At 38.3% G+C, this 18,886-nt stretch overlaps 2 pseudogenes; one reads left to right on the top strand and one right to left on the bottom strand.

Moving 5' to 3' along the window:
• The window catches only part of LOC133756576 (mannose-P-dolichol utilization defect 1 protein-like), a 103,311-nt pseudogene extending 99,497 nt beyond the window's left edge, over positions 1–3,814 (bottom strand).
• Positions 3,815–8,993: 5,179 nt separating this feature from the next.
• On the top strand, positions 8,994–9,829 carry LOC133756575 (beta-chimaerin-like; annotated as a pseudogene).
• The last annotated feature ends 9,057 nt before the right edge of the window (positions 9,830–18,886 follow it).

The following is an 18,886-nucleotide window of genomic DNA, read 5'->3' as shown; positions in this document are numbered from 1 at the left end:
AAATTGGTGCCCATATGGGATGCCAACACTGCAGGTGGCAGCTTTACCCACTATGCCACAGCTCTGGCCCCCAGGTTTGGATGTTCTTTATTACTGATTCAATCTCCATCTTGGTGATTAGTCTGTTTGGTTTTCTATGTCTTCATTACTCAATTTTGGTAGATTGTATGTGTCCAGAAATCTAACCATTATTTCTCGATTTCACAATTTGTTGGTGCAGGGCCCTTTGTAGTAATTTCTCAAGATTCATTTTTGGCCAGCACCACAGCTCCCTAGCTAATCCTCCATCTGTGGTGGCAGCACCCTGGGTTCTAGTCCCAATTGGGGTGCCGGATTCTGTCCCAGTTGCTCCTCTTCCAGTCCAGCTCTCTGCTGTGGCCCAGGAGTGCAGTGGAGGATGGACCAGGTCCTTGGGCTCTGCACCCGCATGGGAGACCAGGAGGAAGCACCTGGCTTCTGGCTTCAGATCGGTGCAGCACGCCAGCCATGGCAGCCACTTCGGGGGTGAACCAACGGAAAAAGGAACTTTTTTCTCTGTCTCTCTCACTGTCTAATTCTGCCTGTCAAAAAAATAAAAAATATTCATTTTTATTTCTGTGGTATCGATTGTTACATTTCCTTTTTCAGCTCTGATTTTACTGATTTCTGTTTTCTCCCTCCTCTTTTGGATAGTTGGGCCAGTTGTGTATCAATGTTGTTGATTTTTTTAAAAAAAAATATCTTTGTTCCACTGATCATTGTATTTTTTTTGTTTCAATTTTGTTGTCTAATTTTAATTATTTCTTCTAATTTTCAGTTTTGTTTGGTGTTTTTCTTGAGATGAAAAATTGATAGCTTATTTATTTGGTCTTCGCCAATTTTTTTTGTGACTACCCGTTGCTATAAACCTCCCTCTTTACACTGCTTTTCCTTTATTGCATAAGTTTTGCTATGTTTTATTATTGTCTTCATTCATTTCCAGAATTTTTTTCATTTCTTTTTTGATTTCTTCTATGACCCACTATTCATTCAGGAGCATGTTGTTCAGTCTCCATATGTTTGCATATGTTTTCAAGATTTTTGAATTGTTAATTTCCAGCTTCATTCCTTTATGGTCACAAAAGATGCATGGTATGATATCAATATTTATGAATTTGCTGAGACTTGCTTTATGGCCTATCCTAGTGAAGGTTCCATATTAGTTCCACATATTAAAAGAATGTGTAATCTGCAACAATATGATGAAAAGTTCTCTAGATATCAGTTGAGTCTATTTGGTCCTAGTGTCAATTATCTCTGATTTTTGTTGACTCCATGTCCATTGATGAAAGTGAATATTGAAGTCTCTGATTCATATTGTAATGGAGTCTGTCTCCCTTTAAATCCATTCATATTTGTTTTAAATTCCCTGGCATTGGAGGCATATACATTTATTATAGTCATACCTTCCTGTTGAATCCTGTAATCATTACATAGTGCCCTTCCTTGTTTCTTTTAACAATTTTTGGTTAAAGTCTATTTCATCTAATGTTAGGATGGCTATACCTGCTCATTTCTGCTTTCTGTTGGCATGGATTATCTTTTCCTGCCCTTTTGCTTTCAATCTGCATGTATATTTGTTCATGAGGTATGTTTCTTATTGGCAGCAAATAGATGAGTCTTGTGTTTTAATCCATTCAGACAGTATGTAACTTAACTGGAGAGTTTAGACCTTTGATATTCAATTTTACTATTGATAAGTAACAACTTGGCCCTGCCATATTTACGTAAATGTTCCTATTGCTTGCTTTGGATTTTCTTTGTACTTTTAATAGGAAATTTTCTGCCTTCATATGCTTTCATAATTAGGATTATATTGCTGTGTTTCTGTGTATAGCACATCCTAGAGCATCTTTTGTAAGGCTGGATCAGTGGTGAAATTTCTTTCAATTTCTGTTTGTTTAGAAAGTCTTCATTTCACACTCATTCATAAAGGAGAGATTTGCAGGGTACAGTATTCAGTGTTGACAGTTTTTTCTCTTAAGACTTGGACTGTGTCTTGCCATTCTCTTCTAGCCTGTAGGGGTTTTAATGAGAAGTCAGCTGTAAGTCTAATTGGAGATCCTCTGAAAGTAATTTGGCAATTCTCTCCTGCATATTTGAGATTCTTTTCTTTATGTTTTACTGTTGAAATTTGACTACAATGTGTCATGGTGAAGATCTTTTCTGTCATGTCTATAAGGAGTTCTATGTTTCTCATGTACTTAGATATCCCTTTCCCCAAATTAGAGAAGTTTTCTAAAATTATTTCACAAAATAGAACTTTTAATCCATCCTCTCTTTTTAAAGCTGAAGTAACTGCTAAGACCCCTATATTGGGTTACCAGATAATATCCCATATCTCTTCAACAATGTTTTTAATTTTACTAGTTTCTTTTATTTTGTCTTCCTGAACATTTTTCAAAGATTTATCTCTAGCTCAGATATTCTTTCTTCTGCCTCACCAAGTCTGTTGTTAAAGCTTTCCATTATACTTTTTACTTGACATATTGGATTTTTCAATTTAAATGTTTCATTTTTATTTCTATGAAAAATCTCAATTTCATGAAAACTTTTTCATTCATGTCATGTATGGATTTCTTCAATTAGTAAATTTTCTTCTCATTGTTTCTGAGTAATCCTATGATTGATCTTTAGAATTCCATTTCAGGGCCAGTGCCACAGCTCAATAGGCTAATCCTCCACCTGCAGCGCCGGCACCCCAGGTTCTACTCCTGGTCAGGGCGCTGGATTCTGTCCCGGGTTGCCCTCTTCCACTCCAGCTCTTTGCTCTGGCCTGGAAATGCAGTGGAGGATGGCCCAAGTGCTTGGGCCCTGCACCGGCATGGGAGACCAGGAGAAGCACCTGGCTCCTGGCTTCGGATCAGTGTGGTGCACCGGCTGCAGCGCACCAGGTGCAGCGGTCATTGGAGGGTGAACCAATGGTAAAGGAAGACCTTTCTCTCTGTCTCTCTCTCTCTCACTGTCCACTCTGCCTGTCAAAAAAATAAGTAAATAAAAGAATTCCATTCCAGGCATTTCATCAATCTCTTCATCTTCACATTCTAATATTGAAGTGTTCTTGTGTTCCTTTGGCAGGATGGATCGTGTTGTTTTCCTTATTCTTGTTTCTTGAATTTCTTAATTTATTTTTAGGTATTTGTGGACATACTTGTTTTTTTTCCTCTGATGGCTTTTTTCTTTGAACTATGATTCTATGGATTACTGATATTTTGGTCAATACTGAGAGGTATGTGCTGGATATGGCCAGGGGACTCTGGTTAGTGCTCCAAGGTTGTGCAAGTATCCAGGGTGACACCCAAGTTGAATCTGGTAGATTTCCTCTTTAATGGAAACAAGGGTATGGTCATCTCTGTTGGCATAATCACACCCTCACCTGCTGTCTTCCAAGGTGATCCATGCCCAGGACTACCTCACTGGGTACAATATTCATCCGTGCTGCTATATGAACCACCCAAAGGATCTGTGTGGTCCTCAGTGTGAGTATGGATTACCTTGCAATGACCCACCCAGGCAATCAGGAAGCTCTGAGAGTGTAGAGATGCTCAAATAAATTGCCCGGAGACCTAGCTACACATTGAGCCATCTTCTGCAGTCACAGAATTCCCAGTCTCTGCACACAAGGATCCCACAGTCATGGCGTGCAGAGGATGCATTCTTACCCATTAGCTTGTCCCATCCACAGAGATGCAGAGACATTCTCAGAGCCAGTCACCTGTGAGTACACTGTAAAGGCAGTTGGAGCCCTGGAGCCAGTGATGCATTCAAAGGCTGGGAGCACCTCACAGTCTTGCATAGGTACCCAAGCCCTGTCAATCCTGCCAGCCAGACTCAAAGTCAAAGGGGAATCTGGGTTTTTCTCTCTGGTAGATTTTCTGGATCACACACATGCACAAGAGCCACCAGCCACAGCCCTTATTCATTACACTATGTTGCCTTCTCCCTGCTGGTTGCCAAGTGTGCACACCCAAGCTACTGCTGCTAGTACTTCTGATTAGATGGTGCTTGTCTTGACCAGTTGCTGGGCATGTGCACGACAGGTTCTGCAGCTGCTGCTTACAACCAAAATGGTGCCTTCCCTCTCTCAGCTGGTTATCAGGAACCTTTGTTGGGGGGATGGTGAAGAGAAACATGCTACTATTTTTTTTTCCACTGTGTTAGTGTATACCCTATCTCCCTTAGTGCTCCAGGCAAAGCTCCTGCCAAGCTTTCCCTCTGGCTATATCACCAGTGGCTCAGGCTACTGCAGTCTAATTTCACCTCACTCTCCAAAGCTGGAGCTTTCCCTGGCTCTTGGATGCTGGGATCATGTGTTGTGTCTGTGATTGTGCTGCATGTCTGCACCTTCCACGCAGATCCACGCCATCCCTCTTCTTTTCATATAATTTTCACTGCAGTTTACTCTCTAACTCTCCCCTGAGAATATACTTCCTCTCTCACCTCTTTTTTTCCCATTTATCCCTAGCGTAAGCAGTACACCCTTTCCCTATTGGGCTGTCTTGGAATCCCAGGACCATTTGATTTGAGATAGATTTTATTTTGGTTTCTGTTTTGCTATTTTGACTTCATTTTAAATAAGAATCTATTTCTCAGACACTAGGTTCCATTAATGCTCATGTTTATGACAAGAAAAATATTATACTTTAGGAAATAAGATACTCAAATGATTATAGCACCAAAACATCTTTTCTAAGAATGACTGGACATGTTGCTTAAGCATACCAGTGTACTGCAGTTCATCATTTTGGTAAAGGGCCATATTCAAAATAAAAATTATATGATTTTGAGTGGGAATCTAAAAGGATCCCTTCAGTTAAGACAAGGAAATAGAACCAGAAGTTCATACCATATGTTTACAATCTTGTGAATTTGGTTGAACAGCTTATTCTCCTTTTTCTGATTTGCTGTATTAGCCATCTATTGACTAGATTCCAGCTCTTTTTCATGAATAAGTCTCTGCTGAAAGGGTAAATGTTAGAATAAAATGAGGAAATGGCAATGTCAACAAAATATATATCTCATAAAAATCACTTACTTATCATTGGATATTTAATTTGATCCATTATTTCAAAGGTCACTTTCAACTAAAGTTAAGACATAAAGAGAAAGAAAATAATTGCTTATTCTTAAAAACATAATTGTCAGCAGGGTGTGATATGGAACTGAATTCATCCTAGAAGATATTGCCTACAGGAGGACACCTAGCTATAAGAATATTTTCCACAATTTTACCATGGGGACTATTTCCAAGCCTGGGACTCTGATAGACCTTATGTTGTAGCCTCAAGCTGAGGATTAGCTAACAGAAGAAAACTAATTTTTTTCTTTGAATTGTTTTACACAGTTAGGAGCATAATGGGTTCTACGCCTTCCCCTAAGCATTAAGCATTACTCACTGAGGGATACAGAATGTCAGCAGATAAGTGGCTGATTTTTTTAGGCTTGATGGCTCTTTTATTTTTATGGTAATTATCCTTGGTTGGGCATTAGTGTTGATGACCTACACAGAATAGTTCAAACCAACTGTGTGGTTATATTAGATTCAGTGTCCCTCTAAGTGAGAGAAGTTTAAAAAAAAAAGTAAAATGAGAAATATAAGAATATAATGGTCTGTAAAACTCCCTGACTTAGTAACAGATGTGAAATTTAGTAAGAGCTGGTATATGGGTGGTTAGATATAGTCTTTTAAATAAAAATTTAAAACAGTATATAAAATTGCTTTTTTAAAAGTACAATAGAAATGGAAGAAAATATATGTTAGAAGAAAATTTGTAGTTATACTAGAAAGATGTGTTTAAGAAAAACAAAGGTTTTTAAAACAGTCTGAGATCAGAATGAGATCAGTTGAAGAAAACTTAATAATACAACACAGAAATAGGAAGTTCAAAATCTTAACATCATTGCTTGAAGGCTAGGAAGGCATGCAAGGCAGTTTGTAAGTAGAAGACAACAACTATTTTGAATTGAATGAATAAATTAACATCTAAATATTCTATTCAAAGATGCCCTCAAAATCTCAGTTTTGAAAGCTTTAAAAGGCATAAATGTTCAACTTATTGAATCTGTAGCTATTTTCAAATGTCCTAGATACATTATGCTTGCAATCCTCACAAAAAAATGCTATGAGCTAAAATTTATTGCTTCATTTAAAGATTTACAAGTATATTATTTATGGTTTTATAAAAAGAAAAGCAAGACACATTGGAAATAGAGTAGTGCCATCTATCCTGTCTAGAAATTTTCTTTATTTGGTATGAATCATTAATTAATATTAAATTGTAAGTATAAATCCCATCAAGGTGGCATGTACCAATGCCATCTCACTAGCCCAAGTGATCATTTTCAGTTCACAATTGATCACACTGATAGGTCTAAGAATCAAAGGGATCACACAAACAAAACTAGTGTCTGCTAATACTAACTGATAGAATCAAAAAGGGAAAGAACGATCCAGCAAGGTAAGCGGGATACACAGCAAATTCATAGAATGGCAGAAGTCCTAAATAGCACTCTGGCCTCAGAATCAGCCCTTAAGGCATTTGGATCTGGCTGAAGAGCCCATGGGAGTATTTTAAGCATGGAAAGCCAAGACACTCTGGAAGAAAAAAAAAGAAGACCTAAATGAAAGATCTCTGCGAGTGAGATCCCAGTGGAAAGAACAGGACCATCAAAGAAGGAGGTACCTTTCTCTGAAGGGAGGAGAGAACTTCCACTTTGACTATGACCCTGTCGGAATAAGATCGAATTCGGCGAACTCAAAAGGCTTCCATAGCCTTGGCAGCTCATGGCTAGAGCCTAGGGAGATTACAGACGCCATAAAAAAGAGTGTTGAATTGTTAAGTCAACAACAGGAGTCACTGTGTACTTACTTCTCATGTGGGATCTGTCCTTAATGTGTTGTCCAATGTGAAGTAATGCTATAACTAGTACTGAAACAGTATTTTACAGATTGTGTTTCTTTGTGGGTGCAAACTGATGAAATCTTTACTTAGTATATACTGAATCGATCTTCTGTATATAAAGATAATTGAAAATGAATCTTGATGTGAATGGAATGGTAAAGGGAGCGGGAGATGAGAGGGGCATGAGTGGGAGGGAAATTATGGGGGGGGGGGAAGCCATTGTAATCCATAAACTGTACTTTGGAAATTTATATTTACCAAATAAAAAAATAAAAAAAAATTGTAAGTATAAGTGAGCTCAGTGAACCCAGGAGCAGGTTGTGGAAACAGGCAGGAGAATTTATAGGGCATGAGGCAGTCAGGAATGATAGTGATGATTCTCAGATCTGTTGTCTCCAAAGTAATAGATGTACATGCTTATGATGCACAAGAGTAGCAAGGGGCCGGTACAACGGGTTAACACCCTGGCCTGAAGCGCAGGCATCCCATATGGGTGCCAGATCTAGTCCCAGCTGCTCCTCTTCCAATCCAGCTCTCTGCTATGACCTGGGAAGACAGTAGAAGATGGCCCAAGTCCTTGGGCCCCTGTACCTGCGTGGGAGACCCAAAAAAAGGTCCTGGCTTCAGATAGGTGCAGCTCCAGCCGTTGCAGCCATCTGGGGAGTGAACCATCAGATGGAAGACCCCTCTCTCTCTCTCTGCCTCTCCTCTCAGTGTAACTCTTTCAAATATAAATAAATCTTTTTAAAAAGTAGCTAATGGAGTCAGAAAGAGAAACATTAGAATTTTGGTGTTTGTTTGTTTTTTTTAAACTATATTTATTTGAATGAGTGAGTGAGAAACCTTCTTTTCTGCTGATTGATTCCTCCTATGGCCACAACAGCCAGAGCTGGGCTGATCAGAAGCCAGGAGTCAGGAGCTTCTTCTCCCACATGGGTACAGGGGCCCAAGCACTTGAGCCATCCTTTCTAGCTTTCCAAGGTGTAGCAGCAGGGAGCTGGATGGGAATTAGAGCAGCCAGGACATGAACCACCACCCACATGGGGTGCCAGGATGCTGGCACTATAGACAGCAGCTTTATCACTATGCCTCAGTGTCACCTCATATTTTGTTTTTTGACCAATTTGCATTCCTAAATGTGTGTATTTTTATAAAATACAAATCAATATAAATAATTGTTATGAAATAACAAATATATTTGGGTAAGAGGAATGACTTCTAGCATTCTGTAGCAAGTAGGGTAGTCATGATTGGCTACACACACACACACACACACATTGTATATTTCAAAATAGCTGAGAGAATTTTGAATGTGTCGGCACTCAGTCAATTCATCACCACGTTTATTGCCTCGTTGTGTTCCAGGCCAAAGTAGGGGGCCCTGCGATAAGGGACCGGAGGCCGTCTCCCTGGGGAAACTCTTCAGCCTGCTGCAGCGAGCACACAGAAAGACAAGGATATATACCCCAGGCCCCATACAGAAAACATTCATTGTGTGCAATCATGCATAGCACAGGAACAAAGCAAGTTTACAAGGTAGCAAAGATCAGGGTACAAGCTCTGCAGATAGAGCAAAGAACATCATAAACCTTCATCAGAAGTCACATCCTGCCTGCAGGAATGTGGGATGAAAAATCTTGTGCCTTCAGAACAATAAGCACAGGAAACAGGATTAGATAAAGGACAGCCTCAGCCTGCTGCATCTCATGTCGGGCCAGGGCCACTAGCCCCAACAGAATGTTCTCAACTTAAATAATAAATGTTTGAGGTGATGATTTAACAATTGCCCTGGTTTGATCATTATATGTTATAAACATGTATTAAAATGTCATACTATAACCCATAAATAAGTGTCAATCAAAAAGAAAAAAATAAGTTGGGAGAACACAATTTTAAAATATGGTCAATCCATGGTGTGAACCCAGGTTTGTCTTCAAAGCCAGAAGAGCAACACTCTTGCTGGGGCGCAGGGCTGAGCCACCATTGAAAAACCTGCAGGGATGCAGGCCAAGGCTGCCTTCCATCAGGACCTGGGGAAGGGGGGAGTTCTGCTCCTACAGAGAGGTCAAGGGCATGCAGCTCCCTAAAGGGTTCCTGATGCAGTTGCATCAAGGCTGCCGGGCACAAAAGAGGGAGATGTTGAGAGAGGATGGAGGAAGTGACCAGGCAGCGCGGCTTACAGGGTGCAAGCCGATGATGGTCAGAAAAACACGGTCCGAGGCCACTGGCAGGCACTGCCCAGCCCTGTGCCCTTCAGCAAGCCACACTTTAAAGAAGCAGCCTTACTGGGAAGACACACTGGCATCCCACAGGGAACGCATATGGCCGACATCATCTGGGGAGCATGACATGGATGCTGAGGACTACCAGCCTCCAATATGGAAGTCGTACTTGTATCAGCTACAGCAAGAGGCACCTCGTCCCAAGAGGATCGTCTGTTCCCGGGAGGTGGAAAACAGACCAAAATATTAGGAAGAGAGTTTCACGGGATCATGTCCCGGGAGCAGGCTGACGAGCTGCTCGGAGGTGTGGAGGGCGCCTACATCCTCAGAGAGAGCCAGCGGCAGGCGGGATGTTACACATTGGCCCTGCGGTTTGGAAACCAGACCCTAAACTACCGGCTCTTCCATGACGGCAAACACTTCGTGGGCGAGAAGAGGTTTGAATCCATTCACGATCTGGTGACAGATGGTTTGATAACGCTGTACGTAGAAACAAAAGCTGCTGAGTACATTTCAAAGATGACAACCAACCCTATTTATGAGCACATTGGCTACGTCACTCTGCTCCGAGAAAAAGTCTCCAGGAGGCTGAGCAGGTCCAAAAACGAGTCCAGGAAAATGAGCGTCACAAGTGAAGAGCACCCAGGCGTGGAGAAGGACACGGCCGAAGGAGCAGCCCTTGTCTGAGACGTGCTACCTCGGAAAAGAGGAAGGGAAGAGAGAACCAGAGCCACATGGGTGCTCTTGCGGGTCTACTCAGTCGTGGCTGAAGCCACTCCTCACTCCCATTTCATTGACTGAACAAGCACTGGGCGGAGATGCATAACCCTTCCCTGGAAAGAAGCAGCAAATCCGTTGGACTGCGTCTTCCAGTACTGTGATTGCCAGATCAGGCTGCCCTGAGTTTAGCTTCATCTAAGACGCACCCATCTATGGGTTTTGCTTACAAAGCAACGCCTCAAGCAGAAATTTTATTATAAATTTTATTTATGCAGATGGGAAAAGTAATATATTGTTTGAAACTTGATTTCCTATGACAAGTGGATTAACAGCATAAATATTTGAAGTTTAAATACTTATGAATTTTGTGATATAGTTTGGTGGAAATTATCTCAGGTCTTTGTAGCTAACACAGGTGAATCCTGTTTGTCCCTTGTTTCAGTAGCTGACTGCCGCATGACAAATCCACTCCAAAATGTAGTGGCTTAAAACACCAAAAAAAAATAATTAATAAATAAATAAAATAAAATATGGTCAAATTTAGGCACTGTGAAATTTTGATGGGATTTGGTGCAACTTAGACTAATGGATATAAGGTAATTGGTATTATAGGTGAGAAAAAGAAGGGGAACACAAAATGAGAATGACTTAATTTTATAATTTTATGGTGATCTAGTATAAACAAAAATTCTATAAAGATGTATAGAGATATTATCACTAAAGAGAAAGACATATACTATCAGAGCCATAAGTTTTGCAGTCAATAGAATATGGAGGTTAGATGAAAGGACAAAAGTGGATGAAATCAAATCTATGCAAGTGACCAGAAATGAGGATCTGGCCTGAGGCTTAGAAATACCAACATTTTAGTAAGCACTAAAAGAGCAGAGAAGGAGAATGGTGGCCCAGACAGCAAGAAAGAAAACTGAGGTAGAAAGTGATTTCATGGAAACTAAAGAAGGTGTTGAGCAGGTCCTGATGGATGGTTCTGCTAATAGTTCAAGGAGAAGTGCTAAAAAGTGAATTTTGTGTTGAGGACATAAAAATAGTGATGAACAACCTTTTTGGCAACCAGCTTCAGTCACATTGCTAGAAATGGGAACTCCAAAGGGTACCAAGAGAATGACAAGTGAAGATAGTGATTTTTAATAACGGAATTTGGAGAAGACACGGCTGGAGCATTAATAAAAGATAGTAAATATTTCAGAATTTTTTTTAAAAAAGTAGGGAAGAAACTTTAAAAACAAATTTATTCATTTATTTGAAAAGCAGAGTTACCGAGAGAGGGAGAGGTAGAGCCAGAAAGAGACTTCCATTCACTGGTTCACTCCCTAAACGATCGCGATGGTCAGAGCTCGGCCAGGCTGAAGCCAGGAGCCTAGAACTCCTTCTTGGCAGGGACCCAAGCATGTGGTCAATCATCTGTTGTTTTCCTAGGTGCATTAGCAAGGAACTACATCAGAAGTGGAACAGCCAGGAGTTGAACCGGCACTCATATTAGATGTCAGCATCTCAAGCAGTGGCCACATGGCCCCAGTGAAACTCAGGTGTTTAAATGATGTTGATGAAAAGTTAGTTATTAGCAAAACTGAGGATACAGGAATCTGACTTCCTCCCTGTTTTTGTGAATGAATACTTGTCTTATTTCCCTGAGCCTTTTTAAATGATGGAAGTGAGAGGCAAATATTGCCCCAAACATAACCCTAAACATGTGTGAACTGTATGTATAGAAATCAGAGCGAACCAAAACTTTCAATCCTGTCTATGCTGCTAAGGACGAGTAAAAAATGACCAGAAATATGTACAGGTTAAGAGGTCAAAAGAACTCTTAAAAAAAGTGTTCTGTAAGAGTACCTCAAAAAGTTAGAAGAGAAAGAACATTAAAAGATGTTTATTTCCATGCTAAAAATTGAAATCCATGCATAGGTTTTTCATAATTTTTTTTCCATGAACTTTTTAAGTTCCCTCACACAGCAGTGGCATCCTATAAAAGCTTTTAATTCTCTTTCCTAAGGAGGAGAAATTAGTTTCTCTTGAAATTAAGTAAGTCTAATGAACAGAAATGAAGATGTGAAGCATCATCCTATCCATTAAATTGGATGTGAAAGCAGGGTATGAGGCAATGCCTACCCTGGCTAGGTTGGGGTTTGACAGTGGGAAGAGACTCTAAGAGGAAAATAACTACTATGTATCAGGAAGTCTTGCTTCTAGTGCATCTTGTACATTCACAGTTTATTGATGATAACCCATTTCTGTTTCTTTCTATCCCACATACTTTTGATTTAATAGACTCTCTAGAATTTTACTATTTACTCCTTAAAAGTTCTTTCAAATGTTATCTCCTTCTGTTCTGAATCTACCCTTAACTCCCAAATGTTTGCCATTCCTTTATTTGTGTTGCTTTCATTCCACATTTGCAACATCTTATTCCTACTAATCAGTTCATGGTTCCTTTATTTGCCAATAGTCTATGAACATTCTCTGAGATATCATAGTTATATTAGCCTGTATTCTATTACTATAACAAAATACCTGGGGGTGGGTACTTCATAAGGCAAAAAGTTTATCTAGTTAGCAGTTCTGGTAGTTCAAGAGCCTGATGATGGAAATGCTTGGCGCTGATGAGGACCCGCTTAGTTTTGTCACATGGTGGATAGGATCATGACAAGAGCTTGTGGGAGGGTAGAGATCACTTGGAAGCCAGAACAGCGAGGGAGCTCCCAATAACTTTCTCATGAGAATTAACCAGGGTCCTGTAAGAATTATATCAGTTCTGTCTGAATGCAGCTCTCTCAATGAACTAATTGTTTTCCATTAGGCCACACCTTTTAAAGGTTCTATTACCTCCAGTACTGTCACATTTAGTGCTAGGCTCCCAACACGTAAGTTCTTAAGGATGCACTCGAACCATGTCCAAACTGAAGCAATAGTTGTGTTATCCTTGGGTCCAGTATATATCCTGGCAACTGTTTGAAGCTGAATACATATTTTAGTGAATGAATGAATGAATGAATGAATAAATAACACATCATGAGAATTCTTTATCTTTAAAATACGTTAGGGAATCATTTTCAGACATGTAATTTCAGTCTCAAATACAGCTGTAGTAAGAGCTATTATTTATGAAGCTAGTAATTGTGCCAATCACTGTGGAAGACATTATACTTTGAATTCTCACACCAAACCTATACATTAATGGATTAATGGTAACTAACTCCATTTTATAGATGAGAAAGCAAAAAAAAAAAAAAACACAAAAAACTTAGGCTAGAGAGAGTAAGTAAATTGTTCAAAATCTCTCAATCAATAAGTGCCACAATTAGAACTTAAAAGCAACACAATAGGTGTCAATACGCTAGTTTTAACTTTCTGGATGCTTTTTTCCTAGTGCTAGTTCTTCTTCTGAATTAACTTCTGATATCCTAGTTGCAGTTTTTCTCCAAAGAACGCTACTCTTGGAAACGTTCATTCTCTTCCCTCTGCTTCCTGTTTTGATGTTGGGAATACATCATAAGTGATGCTGCTCCACTTCAAGTACTAATGGTTAATAGGGCTAGCAGTTTCTATTCCCTTCTTTGTGGAACTCTGAGCTGTCATGAAGGAACTGAGATAGAAAAAGTGACCATGTAGAAAAGCATTAGATATATGAGTGGAGAAATTATCTGGGACAACCATTTCAACTGAGCCCTTGCCCTTTTGGATCTAAAATTTTATGAGGTCCCAAATGAGAACGTTAATGGACTCAATCCAAGACTCCTTCAAGATAATAACAAATTGTTATTGTAAACTAAATTGAGGGCTAATTTGATAGTCATTGATAACAAAAACATTATATTTCTCCTATAACTATCACTAAGTGTATCTCAAGCTTTTTCCTATTTTTAACTAAAGGCCAATGGTAGAATAAACTTTTGAGATACATTGACTTTTACCTGGATAACCAAGCAAAAGTCTGTCTCCAGAGTCTGTCCAGGATCTAAAGGGGAAGATGTTGTCTATTTGAACTTTGATTTTTGTGCAATGTCACCATTACTAAAGCCATTTAAAAGCTGATGTAAAGTTATTTACTCTGTTTTCCTGAAGCAAGAACCATCTACCACTGCATTTACTTATAAAATTATATTTTTCTTTATGCTTTCAGTTAAATCATATGTTTATATAATCTTAGTTTATTATGCATTATCCTATGGCTGATATGCTTGGCTTTAGTGTCATGTGGGGTTTGTCCAAATCTGCATTTCTTGTCATTTAACAGATCTGGCCTCTTTTTATATTCGTATTTACTGCTAATTTCTCTTCAATGATGGAATCTCACTTTTGTTCTTGAAAATGAAGAAGAGACTGGCTCTGTGGCATAGTGGGGAAAGGCTCCTCCTGCAGCACCAATATCCCAGATCGGCGCTGGTTAAAGTCCCGGCTGCTAGACTTATAATCCAGCTCTCCGCTATGATCTGGAAAAGCAGTATAAGAAGGCCCAAGTTCTGGGGATCCTGTATCTGCTTGGGAGACCCAGAAGAAGCTTCTAGCTCAGATCAGCCCAGCTCTAGCTATTGCAGCCATCTGGAGAGTGAACTAGCAGGTGGAAGACCTTTCTCTTTGCCTTGACCTCTTTGTAACTCTGCCTTTCAAGTAAGTAAATCTTAAAAAAAAAATAAAGAAAATGAAGAGAAATGTAATTTGAATGTTTATTAGCTTGAACCATATGAACTTGCCAATACTTGACAATTTTTTGACCTGCAGAAATAAATATTTGATGATACTCTAATAATTCTCTGTTCCAATTCTATTTTCATTCAAGTCTTAACAATAACCTTGGGAAGGTAGTCAGGTTTAAAGGGTGCACATCTTACTGAAGAGGAAAGTAAGCTAGATGCTAAATGACTTATACTTTATTTCTTAAAATGTTTTTCCACTTATATACATCAATCATAATTCCTTATTGGGTGTGAGTGTCATCAATAAGACAGCATACACATACTTTCAAAAATAAAAATTATGCAAATGAAAATCCAACTATTGATTACAAATATTAAAAACAGCATGAATTGTCAGTTCTTAAACTGAGAAGAAAAAATCCAACACAAAAATTTAGTGAACAAGATTTGTAATACATTGGAAGGATGTTTTTAATTGGCTACAGTCACCATGGCCTTTCTAGCTGCAGCTCTCATCCTAATTGGCAAAATATCCCCACCTTATATAAATAAAAAAAAAAAAACTCTTAAAAGAAACCACCACATCAGTTCAAAAACCAAAGCACAGTTCTAGTACTGTCACTGAAAGATTGCCTGAAGAAACCTCTGATAAGGGAGGCTACCGCAAGAGCAGTGATATAGCTGAGCATAATTATTTCACATTAAATAATATTGAAGACCGGGCCAAAAGGAAAAATGCAATGAAGACAATATTTGCCATTAGAATAATAAAAACAACTGCTGAATTTAATAACACTCTTATCCCTTTCATGTACTGTAGCTCCCAAATGTAGTAGTCCAGTCCAGAAATTTTGCAGTCCAAAGATGATATCATATTACTTACTTTTTATATATATCCATATTTTTGATAGCTGATTTATTCAATTCACTTGTGGTCATTCTGCTCCAGTTACTGTCTCAACATATGATCAACCTACTGAATCAAACCTGATTCCCTCTCCTAAAGTCATAGTCACAATTTTCACTAGTACAACGTAGAAAAACCTTGAAGCTTTCAATTATGCTTCCTACATTGGATTCTTTCCCCTTTGTCCTGGCAGAAAATACTTCTGGAACTAGTAACACTCACAGAAAAATGGTCATCTTTGATGCAGTACCTTGTTCAGAATTAACGATAAAAACTCTTGTGAATATTCTATAAAAATTGGCACCTACCCATACACTTGCCCATTCACTCCCCAATTCCTTTCTCTGCTTTATTTTTCTCCCTAATAGTGATCATCTCTCAACATACAATCTAATTTACTTATTTTGTTAAGAATCTTTTATAGGCCATTATGTTCCTGAATGGTATTTATATGAAAGTAAATATTTTTGTTTTTTCACTGCTTTATTATCAATGTCTGAGATATAGATGTGCCCAGTCAATGTTTATTCAATTGGTAAATTAACAGAGGTCCATTTTTTCATCTATAGATTTTTGTTATGAAAATATAGTTGTTCAGGCCTACTATTCTTCTTTCCTAAATGGAGCATTTAATATCAAGCTTCTAGGTAGCAGGAATATATATTACATTATTTTTAATGAGAAAGATAAGATCAAACTCCAACCAAATATTTTAAAACATTCTTAAATACATAAATGACAATCCACAAATGATGTCTTAATAAGATAAAACATGCAAAATACAAACTACTGAGTTATTTAATAATATGGCTGTGGTGAGTATGTTTCTGTGCAGTATACAATATTTCTGTGAGTTTTCATTTTACACTGAAAAGATCTGATACTCGTGATGCAAATAACCAATGAAATAATATATTAAGTCTAAAATATTACCTAGCTTATTTGAAGTGTATTGAAAGTACCCTTAGACACCTGATGGAAGCAAGCAGGGATCCATACCAGAAAACACCTCTAAGGAAGGGGGAGAGGTTAAGAGAATTCAATGATAATAAGGTGTAACGGATTAAAGTAACTTTAATACAAGTCATAAACTAAGTAAGAGAAAAATAGAAATGCAATATGATTAAAATTGTCTCAGAAGTACAGGCACTCAATATACATGTCTTTGCCAACATGCATACAAATTTGTTAGGGATCTTTTGACTTGGACAGTGAATTTTTGTTAAAATTTTTCCAAGTTGTTGTAATGAATTGATGGTGAGATTTTAAATAATTAAGAGCTAAAAGAATATTTCAGATTTAAAAGGGTGTTCTCTGTAAAGGATTTGACACTATTAATTATTCAGTGCATAGTTTTTTTTTAAAGATTAATTTTATTTATTTGAAAGACAGAGGTACAGAGAGATGTAGAGATGGAGAGATAAGTCTTCCAACTGCTGGTTTACTCTCCAATTGGCCCCAGCTGCGCCGATCCAAAGCCAGGAGCCAGGAGCTTCTTCCAGGTCTCCAATGCGGGTACAGGGGCACAAGGACTTGGGCCATCTTCTGCTGCTTTCCCAGGCCATAGCAGAGAGCTGGATCAGAAGTGGAGCAGCCAGGACTTGAACTGGCACCCAATATGGAATGCCAGTGCTACAGGAGGTGGCTTTATCTGCTACACCACAGCACCAGCCTCCTAGCTGCTGATAATAAGGCTTTCATGTCATTAATTTCTCAGCTGTCCTAAATAATTTTCTAAAAGTATTATCTTAGGATTAAAATCTGGTTAGGTTATTGGTGACTGTTTTTAAAATTCTGGGAAGAATTGATATCCTGTTCTGCCTATTTTATAATTTTCTGCATTATTTCATATGCCTGGTCTTTAACAGCTTTGTATGTCTAGGTTTGCATTCTTGGAAACACTAGTGTGATTCAAAAAGTTCATGGGAAATAGAATTAAACGATAATGCAAATTTTCCATGAATGTTCTGAAACCTTGTTGTATATACCTAATTTTAAAACAAATAAAATTTGTGTGTTCATGAGAACTATGGTTGACAAGATGTTGCCATTCATATGAGTCTTTTATTGTTACCATGGAACTACCTGCAAGTCCATCTTGGTTGTTCATGACAGAAAAATAGGGTAAACTATGCCACCTTATTGTATAGTATATTTTTTCTTTTAGCTAACGCTATCTTCAAGTAAACTAGGCAGAAGAAGTTTCTGGTTAAATAATGGAGTGGCTCATTCCCAGTGGTTGGAAAATCTCTCAGTAGTATGCATATATTTAATTTAGTAAAGAGGTACCTCATAAATTAAAATATTAATATCTAAATGTAGACTAATTTGTCTCTTCATTACTGTCAGATATTAGCAATTATTTTACTCTCCTGATTCTGTCATGTTTCCCTGTAGTTTTGCAGAAAGAGCCATGTCTCTCCATTTTTACAGATTAGCCTCAGCAAGGAAAGACTTTTTTTTACCTAGAAACCTTTTAATTAAGGTATACAGTCTTCATACATTTGACATATACAAATTTTAAAATGCCATGATTCTACTCACCCTAGTGTCCCTCCTACCCACATTGCCATTCTCCTTCCTCCTCCCTCTCCCATTCTCATTCTTATTTTTACAAATATCTATTTTCGATTATCTTTATACATATAAGATTAAGCCTATACAAAGGAACGAGTTCAATAAATAGTATGAAAAAAATAAATAAAACTGTTCCTCAACAATCACGACGAGGGCTGTTCAAAACCATCACATCTCAAAGTGTCAATTTCACTTCTTTAGATTGCCTTTTAGATACTCTATTAGTTACCACAGATTAAAGAACATGATATTTGTCTTTTTGGGGCTGGCTTATTTCACTTAGTATAATAGTTTCTAGTTTCATCCATTTTGTTGCAAATGATAGGATTTAATTATTTTTACCACTGTGCAATATTCCATGGTGTACATATACCATAATTTCCTCATCTAGTCTTCAGTTGATGGACACCTGGGTTCACTCCATAACTTAGCTATTGTGAACTGAGCTGCAATAAACTACAATAAGCTTGGGGGTAAAGATCACTCTTTCATATACTGATTCCATTTCCCTTGGGTAAATTCCCAGGAGTGGGATGGCTAGATCATATGGTAGATCTATATTTCAGATTTCTGAGGGTTCTCCGTACTGTCTTCCACAGTGGTTGTTGTAGCAGTTTGCATTCCCACCAACAGTAGATTAGTGTACTTTTTCCCCACATCATCATCAGCATTTGTTGTTTGCTGATTTCTGTATGACAGCCATTGTAACTGGAGTGAGGTTAAATCTCCTTGTAGTTTTGATTTACATTTCCCAGATGACTAATAATCCTAGCATTTTTTCATGTGGCTATTGACCATTTGAATTTCCTGTTTTGAAAAATGTCTGTTCAACTCCTTTACCCATTTCTTAACTGGATTGTTGAGTTATTGTTAGTTATTGTTGAG

This window comes from Lepus europaeus, chromosome 3 (assembly GCF_033115175.1).
Source record: "Lepus europaeus isolate LE1 chromosome 3, mLepTim1.pri, whole genome shotgun sequence".
NCBI classification, from domain to species: domain Eukaryota; kingdom Metazoa; phylum Chordata; class Mammalia; order Lagomorpha; family Leporidae; genus Lepus; species Lepus europaeus.
The sequence above is the reverse complement of the archived record's forward strand: the minus strand, read 5'-3'. Positions and strand labels throughout refer to the sequence as shown.